Here is a 16282-nt window from a genome sequence, read left to right as displayed (position 1 = left end):
TATTTGGTTTATTTCTGTGACCTACTCGGACATACAGCTGCCTAATGTATGCTGCTGCCTGCAAGTTCATCTTCTTGTGCCAGTTTACAGAACTATAACTACACTAAAAGTCCATATTTATACAGCCTATGGTGGTAGTAAACATGGACAACGGATCCCCACTTCCTTGCACTGGCCAAGCTGCCGCTTTTTTTCTTGCAACTTTGGAGCCAGAGTCTGCACATTACGGTCCCATCCACCACACTCACGTCAGATTTTGTTTAATTAGCCGCTTCACAGCACGGTTGGCATGGCAATTTGCAGTCTTCACAATGTCACATCCTTTAGTTTGGTTTGAATAGGTTTGGTTTAGTTTGGCCCAAGTCCCATCCACTAACCTGGAGAAGGTGGAGCTTATGACCTATACTGCAGCCAGTCACCAGGGGGAGCTCTACTGACTTTGGCTTCATCCATCTTTATACGGTCAATGATTACAACAGAGAAACTGGAAAACTGTACTTGTGAGCTTTTGTAAGCCTATACCAGTTTTTTATTTTCAGTCAGTTATGGTACCGCTCTAATTTTGTGTTTTTATCTCATTTTTATAGACAAATGCGCAATAAACAGGCAGTTGGACATCCACCTAATTCTTCACAAAAAAAATGTAACGCTTATTGTTTTTAATTACAGCGTATATAAAGACATTTTCTGAGATATAAGAGTCCATAAAGTGGCTGCAAATTGCGTGTCTTAATACATGAAACAAATTAGGGTGATAAAAAGATAAAGTGCATTAGCAAGACAGCCAGGGAGAGTCTGGAGCAAGTCATTAAATTGTCTGAGTAAGCGATCAGAATTATACAAATGTAGCTATCATTTTTCCACCAGTGATAAAATCTCACCCTGCTCCACAGAGTGGAAGACACTTAATGACACTAAGCGCCGTGCTCATGTTGTCCGTGGCGCTCAGACCATTAAGAGTTTTGACAAACTCTATATGGCTTTTCCACGCTTCAATTATCCCATCAAGCCGTGGGAGCGCTGCATGGCCGACAGCTACATGATACCGAGTAATCAAATGCACAAACATACACACGCACACGTTCTCTTGTGTGTGTGTGTGTGTGTGTGTGTGTGTGTGTGTGTGCGCACATTGTGTATACACTCCATTAATCCCTATTAACCCGTCTTTCTGTTATCAACCTCAAAGAGACTATCAGCCATGTCCTGTTGAGGAGGTCAGGGAGGATAATAGGCAAAAGTCACTGATACAGGATGTGCATGTGCATGCATGCAAATGTTTGTGTGTGAAAGTGTGTGTATTTCCCTCACATGCACGCTTGTCTGCTTGCGTTCCCGGATATGTACGGGGTAACGGTGTACATATTCACTCCTGCATGCATGTGAGTGCATGTGAGTGCATGTGAGTGTGTGTTGATTAGAAAGCAGGTTATATGGATTAGTGGATTATCAGGGCCTGTGTAAATGCTCTCTGTCTGTTTATTCAGCTCTGTTTGTGGGAGGGATTTGGTGGAGGCAGGCTGGCATTGATCAAACCAGCCAAGGTGAGCAATGAACCAAGCCCGTCTCTCCACGGTTTAGTGACTCCAGGTTTTCATGCCTGCGTGTGTGTGTGTGTTTGTGAACCTCTGCGAGGGGCACGCAACGGGGGACAGCGAAAGTGAGCATGAAGTGCGCGTCTCTGTTCTGCTGCTTTTCATCCGTTCCATTCAAGGATTAAAAGATGAGGGAAAATCATCCAAATTATGGACATTTTGATGCAACTTTGGAGAGGGAGCATGTTATTCATAGGATTAGAGTTCAAGAACGTTAAGATTAGGCGCAGGTCAAGAAGAATTCTAATGACGAGATTATACAATAAGGCTTTTTGGAATATAGAGGACGAGAACTGACGCAGCATTTCAGTTCAAACTGTAGCACTTGCTGATGTCTCTCATTTGTGTGCATGGAGTAAACACAGAGATGAACATTAAATCAGGATTACGTATTGCACTTATAATATAATATAACAAAGAGCCAGTGGGAATGGAATACTACTGGGAGCACTGTTAGATAAGGAGATCGCTGGGTAAAATGCATGTGTCAAAGTAGAGATGAGTCAGTGAGCAATACGGAAAATATGTGTGCGAGACACTGCACATGTAAGCATAGTTCTTTTTTTTTTTTCCGCATGTGAGAGGGAGCAGGATTGAGAACCAGAGAGAATGATATGTACAGTATCGCTGGCAGCCGTGTGATGGAGAGAGAAAAACTGCATCGCACTGGGAGTTGCTCCACCAGGGTGGCAGATGAAGCAAAATAGAGAAAGGTGATATTGCGAATAAAGGGGATATTGTGTGCAATGCAGATGACAGCCTGGCGGCAGAGGAGCCTTTATCTGCCTGTGACACCAGTAGCTTAAACCCATCACCTACACTCCCTCCTTCTCTGACCTCTTTCCCCTTTTCTTTCTTGGAAAGACATGTGACGCTGTTCTTTTTTTTTCCTGCTCAAGTCCTGACGGATTCGTCTGGATATCCCCCTCAGTCCTTCTCCTCTCCTTTATGTTATCAGCGTCTGGGCCCTTTTCTCTACGCCCTCCTTTATTTCTGTTCAAAATACAGGAAACACTCGCTTGTCATCAGATTCCGTGTGTAAATATATTTACACACATTCATTCCCCCAGACTTCCCCCCCACCCACACGCACATGCCAGGAGATGAAGACACATTTGTTGAGTCAGAGACTTTTGTAATAATAGCTCTCACATTTGGTTAGATAGTGCAGTGTGAAGGGAAGTTTGGGTGTCCCCTGGGAACCAGCTCAACATGAAATGCAGCAGGTTTTGTTCGCTGTTTCTCTATTCAGCGGGGGAGCTGTGTGCTGTCTAGGACACAGATGTTTCAGCGTGACAACAGATACAGTACTGAAAAAAAAACAAAAAAAACAGAACAGCCTTGTCAGTTTTGAGGGAGGAAGTCGGGGACCGCTTTGTATTATTATGTGAGGGCGGGTTGATAGGGCCGTTACGTCCTGTTCAGACTGTGTGCTTTTGAAGAAGGCGCTAAATTAATGGCTTGACCAGGTTCAAGGATTCAGAATTTCAGTCTGGTAACATATGATTTGTTTTTCATTGTACGCCGACTGATTTAGAGAAAAAAATAGCTCTGCACACAAGTGGCGCTCGTATGACGTCTATGATTCTCCTCCGTCCATCACGACATAAAGCCTGCCCACATGATTTCCAACAGAGGGGTCCAGACCAACGTCTCGGATGGTTTCCAGGCAGCTACAATACTGGTCGGAGCAGAGCAGTACATTTTCGAATGTACACATTTGCTGATAACTTGTCCCTTCAATTGTATCACATTGTCTCATTTATGGTATACAGAATCAAATACATGTAGTATTTGCTGTTGCATTTATCCTGTAATATATGTTTGAGATTTAAGTGTTGTTAGGTTGCTGTGCTGTTCAACATTCAGACCCACAGTCTTACGACAATATGATTATGTGACACACAAGTCTTTCCATTTGGGGCTTTGAACTTAAATCACAATCACAAATTATCGCCACATTCAGCAGCGCCCACACTGCATCAATCATTCTTCTTTGTGGTAAATTGTTGTGGTATGTATTGTGGACTCCTGCTCCTTGTGTGAATCAAACTAACAGACTTCGTTGCCACTGTCAAATGTGCGCTTGATGAGCAAGACAATTATTATTTTCAGTTATTTAAATTCCAGTTTGAAAGGCACATACATCTCGTTAAATCTACTGGAATCTAATGTTAAATCCCCACAATAAACTTAGCTTTACGAAGCTCATGATGAGCAGCTGACAAAATATCAGCCATGCCTCTGAATGGTCAGACTTGAAACTTTCCACATATATATATATATATGTATATATATATATATATATATGTGTGTGTGTGTGTGTGTGTGTGTGTGTATATTGAAACCACATATCTTTAGTTGACACACAGTCAACAAAAACACATTATGAGTTTCATAAAGCCATGGCAAGAAGGTATGTTATACTAGACTGAAACTGTTAATGCTGAGGGAAAAAAGGGAATGGTGATAGGTGCTGCTTAACGAATATAGATCTGAAATGGGTAGGCTCAGGAAGAAACAAGATATTCATAGCGACAACAAAGAAGAGAAGAGAAGAGAAGAGAAGAGAAGAGAAGAGAAGAGAAGAGAAGAGAAGAGAAGAGAAGAGAAGAGAAGAGAAGAGAAGAGAAGAGAAGAGAAGAGAAGAGAAGAGAAGACATGTGCTTTTTTAGGTGATAAGGGAGACCAGGGCTAATGTGTGTTACCTATACTGACAGATCAGTGGCCTGCAGCTGTCTTCCACCCCTCTGCGTGCTCGGTTGTCTCAAAAATCTACCCCTCTTTATGTGTTCTTCCCTCTGTCTTAAGTTGTTCTCCATTCACATCTCTCATCTGCTTTGCATCCTCTCTCTCTCTCTCTCTCTCTCTCTCTCTCTCTCTCTCTCTCTCACACACACACACACACACACACACACACACATATATACACTTTGTCTCCCACTTCACTGACACATCACATAGGATGAACAGGATCTAGCAGACATGGTCCGATGGCTGTCAGACCTTTTTGCTCTGCTGTCCAAACTGGAAACTGTCAACACTACACAACAATACATGAGAGGCTGTAATACTGAATTAGCATTCAGTGTGAAAAAGAAACAGCGAGATGGTGGAAGAGTATTTCAGAAATAATAATAGAAACACTCCTGAAAAGAATGACAGCAGCTGGACATTTGCTTACATTTAACTCCGTCCCGTCCCTTGATGTGTGCCTGCCACCTACAACTGCTCATACCCGCAGCGATTTACCATCAACACAGACACAAAGGCTACCCCTCCCTCTATACCGCTGCCGCTTCCTGGGGTGTAACAGAATTTGAATCCTTTATATTCCCACGAGTAATTCACAGAGAGCCTGCTAGGCCTGCCTTCTACAATTTTACTAACTCTTTTCTTAATGTAACGCCAGCAGAGTTGACGATACAGTGCTTTATCCATCCAACTGGCTCACTTACCGTGAATAGGCTTAAGATGGTAATCCTGTTATCGGGGAATACTACTTGGCACAGATGCAGACCCACACACACACACATAAATGCACACACAAGCACAGGGGATGAAACATCAGAAGGGAAGTGTGGGAGATGAAGAGAACAAATAAAGAGATATGACGGAAAAAGTGACAAAATAGAGGGACAGCGCCGGCTGACAATAACAGCTTGAACTGACAAACTGATGTGCAGTAATCATCAGTGTTTTTTTTTTTTTTTTCACCTTACAAACAGTGGTCAAACTGAATGACTTAAAGTGACAAGGTGTGGATGAGATACAGTATAAGACAAAACACACTGCTGCACAGAGATATCTTTTTTAATTATGCTTCACCGGAGAGCGGAGGCAGAGGGGCAAGCATCTGAGAAGAGAATAAGTATAAATGGGTGCTTTAAAAAGTAACAGACACGCGAGTTATAAATATAATTTCAATTTCAAACATCACCGCTTGAAAGATGTTGTTTTTGCTGACTCAGAATATCAGGCTGTAGAGGGACAGGTGAGCTCATGAGAGTGGGGGGGTCGACTATTTTTTCTTGAACTGCGAGAGATTTAGGCCGTGTCCACACAAATACGATTTTTGGGTGACTCTGTGTGAGTCTTGTGCGTGTAAAAAGAAAAGAGGACGGGAAAATAAGTAGACAAAAGATATAATAGTGCAATAAATGGTTAATAGTAGAAAAGTCTTATAAATGAATGTCAATAAAAATTGAAGAAAACATGAAAAAATAAAAAATAAATGCTACTTGTAGAAGTGGAGAGAGCAGAGCAGTGATTTAGAAAAGAAGACGGAGAGGGAAATATATAATATAACAAAACTCCATTTATGACTCCATTTTGCCTGAGCAAACTTTTAATCAATAGCCTCATTAACTGGCAAGACTACTTTAAACAAATAGCGTAACTTGATTATTGTCAGTAAGCTCTCACACACATCATTTAATGTCTCCTCATGTGTCTGAATAAAGCGGCTACAGCCTGTTTAGACATATCGGACATACTGCATCTACAGTATGTCTATCACGATGAAATACCTCCCATGCCTCCAGGGGTGGGGGTGTGGTGTGTGGGGTGGGGTCAATAAAACTGACTCATTGATACTGGACACGCCACCACTCCCTGTAACCTTGTCATACAATATGAATGCATTTATCGCTCCTTTTGCCTCTGTAATATAAGATCACGGCTGTGATAAAATTACAGGAAGCAGAGGAATCATCAGCATTTACGATGATGTCATGATCGTGGCAGGAATATTACATTTTTCAGTGTTTGTGAAGTTATTTACGCAGATGATGAGATTTATTTGAAAGTAAGCAAGTATAAATTACAGCTAATAACACGACCAAAAATATTAATGAATTGTGGGTTTAATGAGAAAATGTCTTTTGACAGTAACTGAATAGTTCACAAAGGTTTGCTCAAAAGCAATTGCTTCAGAACAGCGTCAGAACAAACGGGGACAAATAGACTCCACAGACAGATAGATAATAGGCACCTCTTTCTAAAGTGTCAACAGCCGACAGCAGCAGTGTCAGCTGCTACTGTACACGGCCGGCCCATGTTGGGCGTGTTAGTCGTAACGAGCAGTGGCGACAAACGGAAGCAGCGGGATGCACGAGGGAAGTAAAGAGTATCCATGAAAACAGATAAAAGTGCAACAGACTTGGATGCAGTGATATTGTAAATCTCATTTTACCCTTCACAGGACACTCAGTGAAATACTTTGAGTGTCATTGTAGCATAAGGCGTAATTAGACTTTTGTTTACTTTTGCAAAATTGTTCAAAATCTTAAATTTTCACGGAGAAAATTAAGATGACTGATTTTATCATATATGATTCCTTGCCCTGAAGTAGCAAACATGTATTTAGACCATTAGAACATAAGTGCTGATTCAGTCACTTGTCATCATACACATTATCACATTAGACAACGCTAGGCCACTTCTTCATGGTACCTAATAAAGCAGTTACACTCAGCGTTCATGCAGAGGTGGACTTTGTAGACCACATTTGATCCTGATTTGACCTGAGGATGTTGCCTTGATCTGCTCTGACTAGCTGAATGAAAACCACATGCTTCTAAATGTGTGTGGAAGTTACCACATATACAGTATCCCCTTGTCCCATAAAGAGTTAAGTAGGTGAAAAATGCAAATCTTTAAATCTTCATAAATGCGCAGCCTCAAAGACGCTGCCTTCCTCTATTAGATATGAAATCAACAAGCAATTACAATAGTTCCTGTAGTAAAACTGACTATTCAAAGGGTAGTATTTAAGGAAAAGTGCATCACTCAAATGCATTCAAATTAAATGTACAGCTTCACAGGAAACCTGCCTATCCGTCTGTATCTGTCTCTCTATTTCTGTGTCCTCTTTTCTACAGTCTACTTTCTTTCCCATGTTTCGTTTTAGTTTGTGAGTGCAGGCACACAGACATTTAGACCTTGTCTTTATTATTTTTAGCCTCATAGAGGGGCTTGTCTACAAAGTACGGTGCGTTACCACGGCAGCAGACACTCCAGAGACACTCAAACATACAGAAAAGGTATAGTCCAGTATGAGTCTTACACCTAGAAACACGATCACAACAAATGATCTGGTTCTGAGATCTAATTTGATTGGGTTAGATTAGATTTGATTTGATCTAGTTTTTTGTCTCTCACAATCTCAATTAGTCACGCATGAAGTCATGCACTTCACTAACTGTGTATCCGTTACTCTAATTATAAAGTATAATTCCCCTGAGTGTCACCTTTCAGTGGAGCCCAAGATTCTGATGATTATGACATTGAAGTGCTCAAAAGTTATGGTCTTTTTATTCACATGTGTTTGGAAAAGCCTGGTTATACCATTAGACAAAAGGGTAAAAGAAAAACTCAGTTTCGGTCATTTTTATATGCAGTTTGAACTGGAAGTAAGAAAGATATTGTGCTCTAATAACCTTGTGTTATCCAGATGACCTCTGTCCTCAGTTTTCTCTGAAGGCATCAGATATAAAAAAAATTCAGGCGAACCCAACAACTTCTTATTTTTAACTGTGTGAGAACTTTGTTTCCTCAAGAACAATACCACTTAGAGTGATTCTGAGTTTTGTGATAGAAACCTCGGAGTCTTGGCTATCAAAAGAGACTAAGACCTTGCATGAACTCTGAATGCTGTTCATGAAAGTGTTCATGAACAGCATTCAATTTACTTTGGGTGAGTCCTAAATTGGTGTTTTTCTAGAAACAATAAGGCAAAGGAACAAAACACAAGGTAAAATGAACAAACAAACTATTTTTTAAGGGTAAAAGAACGGGAGAAGATGACAGTGCTGTTGGTGTCAGTTCAAGATGGGAATAAATTGTCCCAGTTCTTTTAATTAAAGGCAGTAAATAGATAAGTCACAGCTTTAAAGGAACTGAGAGTTTTATCTGTCCTCTGGTTTTCTGGGAATTTCTGATCTGACACTGTTCTAAACTGCACCATATCAGAAATTGATTTCGGCCCTAAACTATTCAGTGCTTTATAAGACAACAGTATTTTAAAAATCAATTCAGTGACACACAAGAAGCCAGTGTGAAGATGTTTGAACTGGAGTGATGTGATCCACTTTGTTCTTAGTGAGGGCTACAGCAGCAGCATTTTAATTAGTGTAGGCCAAAAAATGATCTAACAACTACTTTCTGCTGTTATTTCAGATGGATCAATACAAATTGAGTTTTCACTGGTTCAGACCTCCTCCAGGGAAATACTCGTATGCTCACGCTCTAAAGCCTGACATGACAAAAACTCCAGCCTCCTCCTTTCTAGTCTGCTTTGAAACGTTATCACACAGAAATGGAATCAGTCGATTCATTGATCAGCAGATCGACAGAATAATATTTTGATATATTATTTATTGGTCTGCATTTAGAAAGTTTGTTCAAAGTATTTCCACTGGATAGACTCAGTATGTAATCGAAATAGTGGAACTACACGACACCTCACGCCATCCATCTACCAGTACCTATGTCTACACTCTCTGTCCGTCTCAGGTCTCAACCCAGTCCTTTCCTTTCTTTCTCCATACTAGGAATAATAGGCTGTTAAAGCTTCTGTGTCAATTTGATGCCGTAGCTACAGCAACAGCCCAGAGCCCTTAATGCGTTAGCCTGATGAGCACCTCCACAGAAATGTAACTACGTGTTGCGGCAACGCAGAGCCCAAGAGCTGTGATTGGTCTGCTTCAGTATTTCCGGCTGCTTCTTCATCCCTGCAATTTTCGAACTGACTGTTTTAGATCAATAAAGGTGAAACACATCGAGGAAAGGTTGACTGAGGAGGTTCAGAGATACAGACATTTGCATGACTCGTCATCTGCGATATTTCAGCGAAAGTTTCAGTCGCCATTGTTGAAAGTGAAGAAGGAAGCAGAAAGTGAAGCAATTTCAGTGAAATTTCTCCAAAGCAGAAGTTGCCTTTAAGGGAGACAAGAAGCTGAAGTCTTTGCATCTCATTCTTCATTTCTTCAGAATGCCAAAATTGTGTTACTTAGCAAGAAGGGCCTTAATCAAGGAAACCACTCCACCACCACCACCTCACTTCTCTACAGTCCCTGAGAAACATCTTGTCGCTTATCCAAGCTGTAGGAACAACAGGACAGGAAGGTCCGTATTTGTCACAGATGAAGCTCTAATCTGTGACTGATTGAATCATTTAAAGACATGACAAGACTTTTCTCCTTGCAAAACCAGATGTTGTGGACACGATTTGATGGCTTCATTTTGCACCAGGTTATTAATGCGAAAGCCCTTGACATCAAAATGAACTATTTATTTTAACAACTAAATGGAAATAAAGTTATATTCCATTTTAAGTTACTAATCTTTGGTAAAACTTCTGTCAGGGACACAGGTGCTTCCCATCCAAACTGATGGAGCCCGTACGGATCTGTGTGGAAGAATGAGGTAAACTGTCCAAATCCAGGTTTGCACAGCCTGTAGAGACCCTAGAAGCCCTAGCGCTTTCATGGCTGCCAAAGGAGGTTTACAAAGGACTGAACTGAGGATCTGAATACTTTTGCAAATGAGAGATTTCAGTTTTTATTTTATTTATTTTTTTCTTTAGAAAAGAAGCTGTTTCCCCACATACTTCCACTTTGGAATTATCTGTAAAAGTCCTGATCCATTCGTTTAAGATGTACAACACATTAAAATGTGTAAAATGTGAAGGAGTCTGTCGACTCTGAGTGAATTTTTGTATGCAGCTAAACAACATAACAACCTTCCAATACACTGAATAAATGTCCAACGCTGCTTTTGAGAGGGGCACATCAAGTACACAAGATGCAGATTTGCCCAGAGATATGTAGCAGATGCTCTTGCTCGTCTTCTATTGCAAGCCTAAATTCCTCCAGTTTCTAGTTCCTACATGTTCTTCAGTTTGGAAAAACACTCCAGTTGTCCAGAGTGCAACAGACAATATGATAAACTAAATTTGTCACCCCAACCTTGTGTTTTTACCCTTTATTAGTGGTCAGCACCTAATAAGCACCTCACCACCATTCATCTGCCTCCTTTTAGTCACACCTTTTTCTCTTTTCATGTCTTTCGCCTCCGTGTGTTCTCTTCTCATAGACATACTCCTCAACATAGGCAGGCTCCATACACTCAGTCATCAGGGTGCAACATCTTGGAAGACTTTATTTAAGTTATTAAAGGGTTTTCTTCTACAGGTTTCAAGGGAGCATCATGAAAGCCAGTCAAAGGTTACTTGTTCTCTCTCTGAAACCTTTTTCGCGTGTACAGATGCCGTGTGTTTTTTCTTGTTAACGCCTTCAACTGCATAGCCTTGTCTCTTCTCCTTGATACTGTCTTCCTTCCAACTCTAAGTACTTTTACTGCAATGAGAAAAAAAAATGCAGGGAAATGAGCAGTTTTTCAGTTCAACCTTCCTCCCGATGTTGTGTCTCTCCATTCACTTGGGGGTCAGGCTGTGACCTTGTTTGCGTCTAGGTCGTGTTCCCGCTGAGTGCCTGTACAGCCTCATGCTGCCACCCGATCGGACCTGCTTTCAGCCCCACTATCGATCGCCTTCCACTCCCCCCTCAAGGACGGAAATCCAAACCCTTATTCCAGGCCGCGGCCCTCATCTCCCTCCCTCTCTCCCTCCCTCCCTCCCTCCCTCCACCCCTTTCCCCTCTTCTTTCTTTTCTCTGCCTCTCCACTTTTCTCGTCTATAGCTCCCTCCACCTTTTCCCCGTATAGAATTCATCACACACTCATGCAAGTCTCAAGGTTGCAATGACCAGAGGACCCATGAATAAATAATAAGGAGGTAGGAATCACTTTCAGAAAAACCATTTACTCTCCTATTGTGTTCTTGAAGAAGCCATGAAGAGTGTGTGTGTGTGTGTGTGTGTGGGTGTGTGTGGCCTATGTGTGTGTAACAAGAAAAGCAGCGAGTGAGACTACAGTGCTTTGTTAACTAAAAGCCCCGCTGTCCCTGGAGTTAACATGAGCGATGCTACAAGCACCTTGTAGGTGACCTCTAACACTAAAGCTTTTTTTTTTTTTTTTGCGTTTGGATACTTAGATTTTCCCTTTCATCTTTTCTTTGTGGAGTCTAAAAATATTCAGGAATATGATCAATGAACGTGACAGGAGATAGCACAGGAGGTTGTCAGTGAAACCCTCGGTTGCTCACGGTTTTCAAGATCTAATTTCTTAAAGTGGTCTCGGGTCACATTTGTGATGAAACACAGAAAAACCAAGTTCTGTTTCCAACACATTATGCACACACACACGTACTTTTCCCTAACCAAGCTGCCCCTCCGGGTGAACTAAGTCTTTCTGACTTGACGTGCGGTTCCTTTACAGTTGGGCTGAAGTGTATAGGAGATAGAGGGGAGACAATGCCTAAAATAAACCGAGAAAGAGACCGAGAGGGAGACGGGGAAAGGTAGGAGATAGAGGTAGGAGATAGAGTTAGAGAAAAAAAATCTGTTCAGAAGGATGAATGAAGAGTAAAGATGAGAAAGAAGTGAACAACGAATGATTGGTGGTGAGAGTGATGAAGACACAGGCGGTAGGAGGGAAAGGGCTCCAACAAAAAGGGGACAAAAGAAAGACGTAGACAATGGAAGACACACAGGAGGGAGAAATTATTAGATTTCTCTCTCCTCCATGGATGTGGGGGGGGACCCTTTTCATTCCAATCTAGCTCAGGCAAAGGTAAACAATCAGTCTATATAAAGGATTGGATAAATCCTCAATCAGACTCATTTTTGGTAAAGCAGCTATTTATCGGGCTGGCCTCACATGGCTAAATTGAATCCTCCTTCTTCTGACAGAGGTGAAGAGAGAGAAAGAGTGGAAAAAGTAGATTGGAAAGTCTTCATCATCTCGCTCCGAGGAGGCACAGATTAAGTTTTTTTTTTTGTTGCGAACAAAATGGTCCTTGCGTTAAAAAAATAATACACAGTATATTAGTCTTTACCCGTAATACAGTGAGACCCAGAATATAGGAAAATCCACTGCCAATCAGGACTCATGCATCGTATTCCTATGATCTTAAATAGACCCATCAAAATGTGGGACACGAGCAGCTCTCTCCCAAGGCCAGGAACCAGACACAGATAAAAGATTCTGAACCGCTACGAAACAGCTTATCTGATTAATAAAATATAAAGCCCTAATGTTTTTAAAGAGTCAGTGTGGCCGGCTCTGCAGTCGGTGCGTTTATCAATACATGTATTAAAAAGTTGTCAGCGCAAATTTTTAAGCGTATTGTTTCTCTGAAGAGCGGATACAGAGAGGATTATGAGGACATGCGAGTGGAGCGCATTCATAAATAATCACAAAGCCGCCAGAACACTTGAACATCCTGTGTTATTGCCAACACCTAGAGGCCAGCACAAACTTCTCTGTGAGGGCGGAAATAAATGTGATGTACCCCAGTTCACTGCAGTGGCTCCTCAGCTGTTGTGTTTCTGCTTCGTGGTGAATGAGGGTTTGAATTTAAGATGAAAACTTTCACACATGACATTTAAAAAATCAAACTAAGAGAGCAAAACCGCATCACATGTTTTGGTTAAAAGGTCCTTCCTGCAACTTAAATCTATTTTTATAGGGACCATGAGGACCAGAAGCTCAAGCTTCTTGAGACGTGCCTCCACCCTGAGTCTCACTCCCTGGGTTCCTCTACCATCATCCATCTATGATTATGCCCCTTGAGCCCTCTCATTCCTCCATCCATTTCCCTCCTGTCCTGTCTACTAGTAAACTTCCCCATGTAAATGATGGCGACGTCTTGGTCAGAGAACATACAGCGTACACAAGGAAGCAACACACACACTAGAACTAATCAGCTGTAAGCTACTCTAGTCAAATGTCACCTTCAAGTGCTCTACCTGGTTTGGATTTCTTTTTTTTAAATGTATGGCAAGTAGCAGTAAACCACTTCCTGACAGAAACAAAAAGTCTTATGAGCTGTAACTTTCACTCAAACCGGCAGGGGAGCGTAATTCAAAAACACACCAGAAATTGCTTTGTTCACCGGCGGCGCTGGTAATCTATCTGGGTAAAGAAGATGAGGCAAGGAAAGCTGTAAAGACGGGCAAAGGAGAAGCTGGGGTGACAAGGATCAGGTTATCAATATAACCAATAGAGTGCAGTGGAAACTCTGTAACCCCAATGGGACTCCGTGCAGAATGCTGCAGTGTGCTACTTTAGCAGAGCGCACTCAGACAGAGGTCAGCACACTCACTGTTTACTGCTGTCCTCGCACACTCACAATCCAAACGTATTTTATTCTTACTTTTGAAGGTGATTTGTCTCTTGGTGGTATTTATAAAGACATAAAGCATGGTACTAATATATATATTAGTATATATATATATATATATATAAAAATTAAAACACCTGTTGTACGTGTACAGCTTCATGTTACTGATTCATTTATCTAATCAGCTAATCATGTAGCAGTTAGGCTATGGATGAAAATCATGCAGATGCATGGCCTGTATTCATTATTACACAGGATAAGATGTTACAATCCCTTGTGCCAAGATCTGAGGCAAAACACATTCAGAAGCCCAGTCCAGCTGAAAAACCGACCAGCAGGCTAATATTCAGCTACCAACTAGCAGCCAACAAAAAGACACTAAGCTAACTAGCCTAGCCAACAGCAGCAGGCAGTATGCAGCACATCATTGGGGTTTTCAAGAGTGCACCTCCCTTCACCGATGTCTCGTTAAGTTAGGCCCACAACACCTCAAGAAACCTCAAGACACGACAAGAAAGATTTATGGGGATATGCAGCATTAATGTACAGCATACGTCATGTGAAGCAGTCATGTCAAAATGGGCCAGAATACCAAATCTCAAAGGAAATTACTAATCTAGATGAGAAGGACAAAGAGTGTTGAGAAAGAGAAGGGGCGTTAACTGTATATGCATTGTATTAATGTTTCTATTCCTTTCACTTCATCCAGTGCTTTAAGTGGAAAAAAATAAGTGATGGCACTCCTCTTTTCCACCTGTTGGTGCATATCAGAAAATCTGTATCAGCAAATGATTTCATAACTCAAATTAAAAACCTATGCATCACCAGCCCCCATGTCCCCCATGTTTTGATGTGCGCTGCAGTGAAAGTACCAGGCCAGTAACAGAGGCACATAAAGCGTCACATAAAGCCAGTAAGAACAGAAAGAGGCGGGTGACATGTGGAGGTCCCCTGGGTTGTGTAGATTAAGACCCATTATGAACTGACAGGAGAGGCCACATGTGAGAATGCCCAGTGTGAGAGGAAAAGTCCTGGTGCACCAGAAGGTCAAATTTAGAAGCATCCTGGCCCACTTAAAGCACTCATATTATCCAAATGAGCATCACCATTTTTTTTAATCCTTCCTCATTTCTCTGGTGGCAACATAACCTTTTTAACATTTAATTTAGCGTTTATTGACCCTGCAATGTTGCATCCTGTTGTTATTGTTTCATCCATCTTTTCCTCTCTGTATGTCTGTGTTCAGCCAGCGTGAGGAGGCAGGGGTCAGTTAAAGTTCATGTTTCAGTGGCAGGAAGTAATTGCCTGTTATGTTTAACCTTTAACGGGTTTTGTATATGTGGTTTAAAAATCAAAACCTTCAGCTATCTAATAATTGTGAAATTATTGTCAGGCATATCATTATGACCAGCTTGAGTTGAGGGGAGGGGCCTCTGTGGATCATCCCACAGATACTTGATCAGTTTGGGATCTATTGATGGATTTGTGTTTGTGTTTTTTTGAGTTGTTCCTAAACCGTTATTGTGTGTGTCTGCTGGGGATGACTGCTGCCATCAGAGAGTGTCATTACTATGGGGTAGGGGTATCTGGTCTTGTCTAGGTGGGTTGGTACATGTCTAGGTAAAGTCCACACCAGTACCAGGTCGAAAGGTTTCCCAGCAGAACATTAAATTGTCACAAGATTTCTTTGGAGAAATGATTTATTTAAAACGTCAATAAAAACTGCACCTGTTCTGCCTTGATGTAGAATCTGAAGCAAATGTCCTCACCGCTACTATTTTGAGATCTAATTCTGAATATGTCAAACTATTTACATACATATGTCACTCTTCAATATCATGAATAATTTAATCAAGATGTGTTTCTCCTGTCTGTTATTGGTTCCCTTGTCTCTGTCTGCCTTTGTTTGTTAGTGCGTGCCCACATACACATTTCTTCATGGACACACACACACATACATGCACACAAACCTCGGCACATGCATTCACTCAGCCAATGTCTCTCTGCCAGGGGCAGTGTAAGTCTTCTTTGCTCACACACTACATACATTTTACATTCTGACAATGGGACGAAGGTGATCATTATTCAAAATACACTCCCAGCACCAACCCAGGGAAGAAGCAATCACTGACGCAATTTCCTCCATCTTTGAACTGCTCCAGGGGAATGAACTTATGTAGTATGTATTTTTCAAAATACCTTTTGTATAATGATTATGATTCCAGTGCTGGTGAAGTTTTGTATTTGGGCAGACGGCCTGTAAATGTGATATACATTTGTGTGTGTGTGTAACAGAAAGAGAGATGGATGGGTAAAGAAAGAGAAGAACTAGAGTTTGTATAGGCAAGTGAGGTCACAGTAAATAGCTGTTACGCACTGAAACAGTGATAGAATCTATCTATCTATCTATCTATCTATCTATCTATCTATCTATCTATCTATC

General features: G+C 41.4%; 1 protein-coding gene across 2 annotated transcripts in view; it reads right to left on the bottom strand.

The window, feature by feature from the left end:
• The window catches only part of LOC125005394 (MAM domain-containing glycosylphosphatidylinositol anchor protein 1), a 163056-nt gene that overhangs the window by 96688 nt on the left and 50086 nt on the right, over nt 1–16282 (bottom strand). The gene's annotated exons all lie outside the window — the stretch shown is intronic.

The sequence above is a fragment of the Mugil cephalus genome, chromosome 3 (assembly GCF_022458985.1).
Source record: "Mugil cephalus isolate CIBA_MC_2020 chromosome 3, CIBA_Mcephalus_1.1, whole genome shotgun sequence".
Taxonomy (NCBI): Eukaryota; Metazoa; Chordata; class Actinopteri; order Mugiliformes; family Mugilidae; genus Mugil; species Mugil cephalus.
This window is presented reverse-complemented; position numbering and strand designations above follow the sequence as displayed.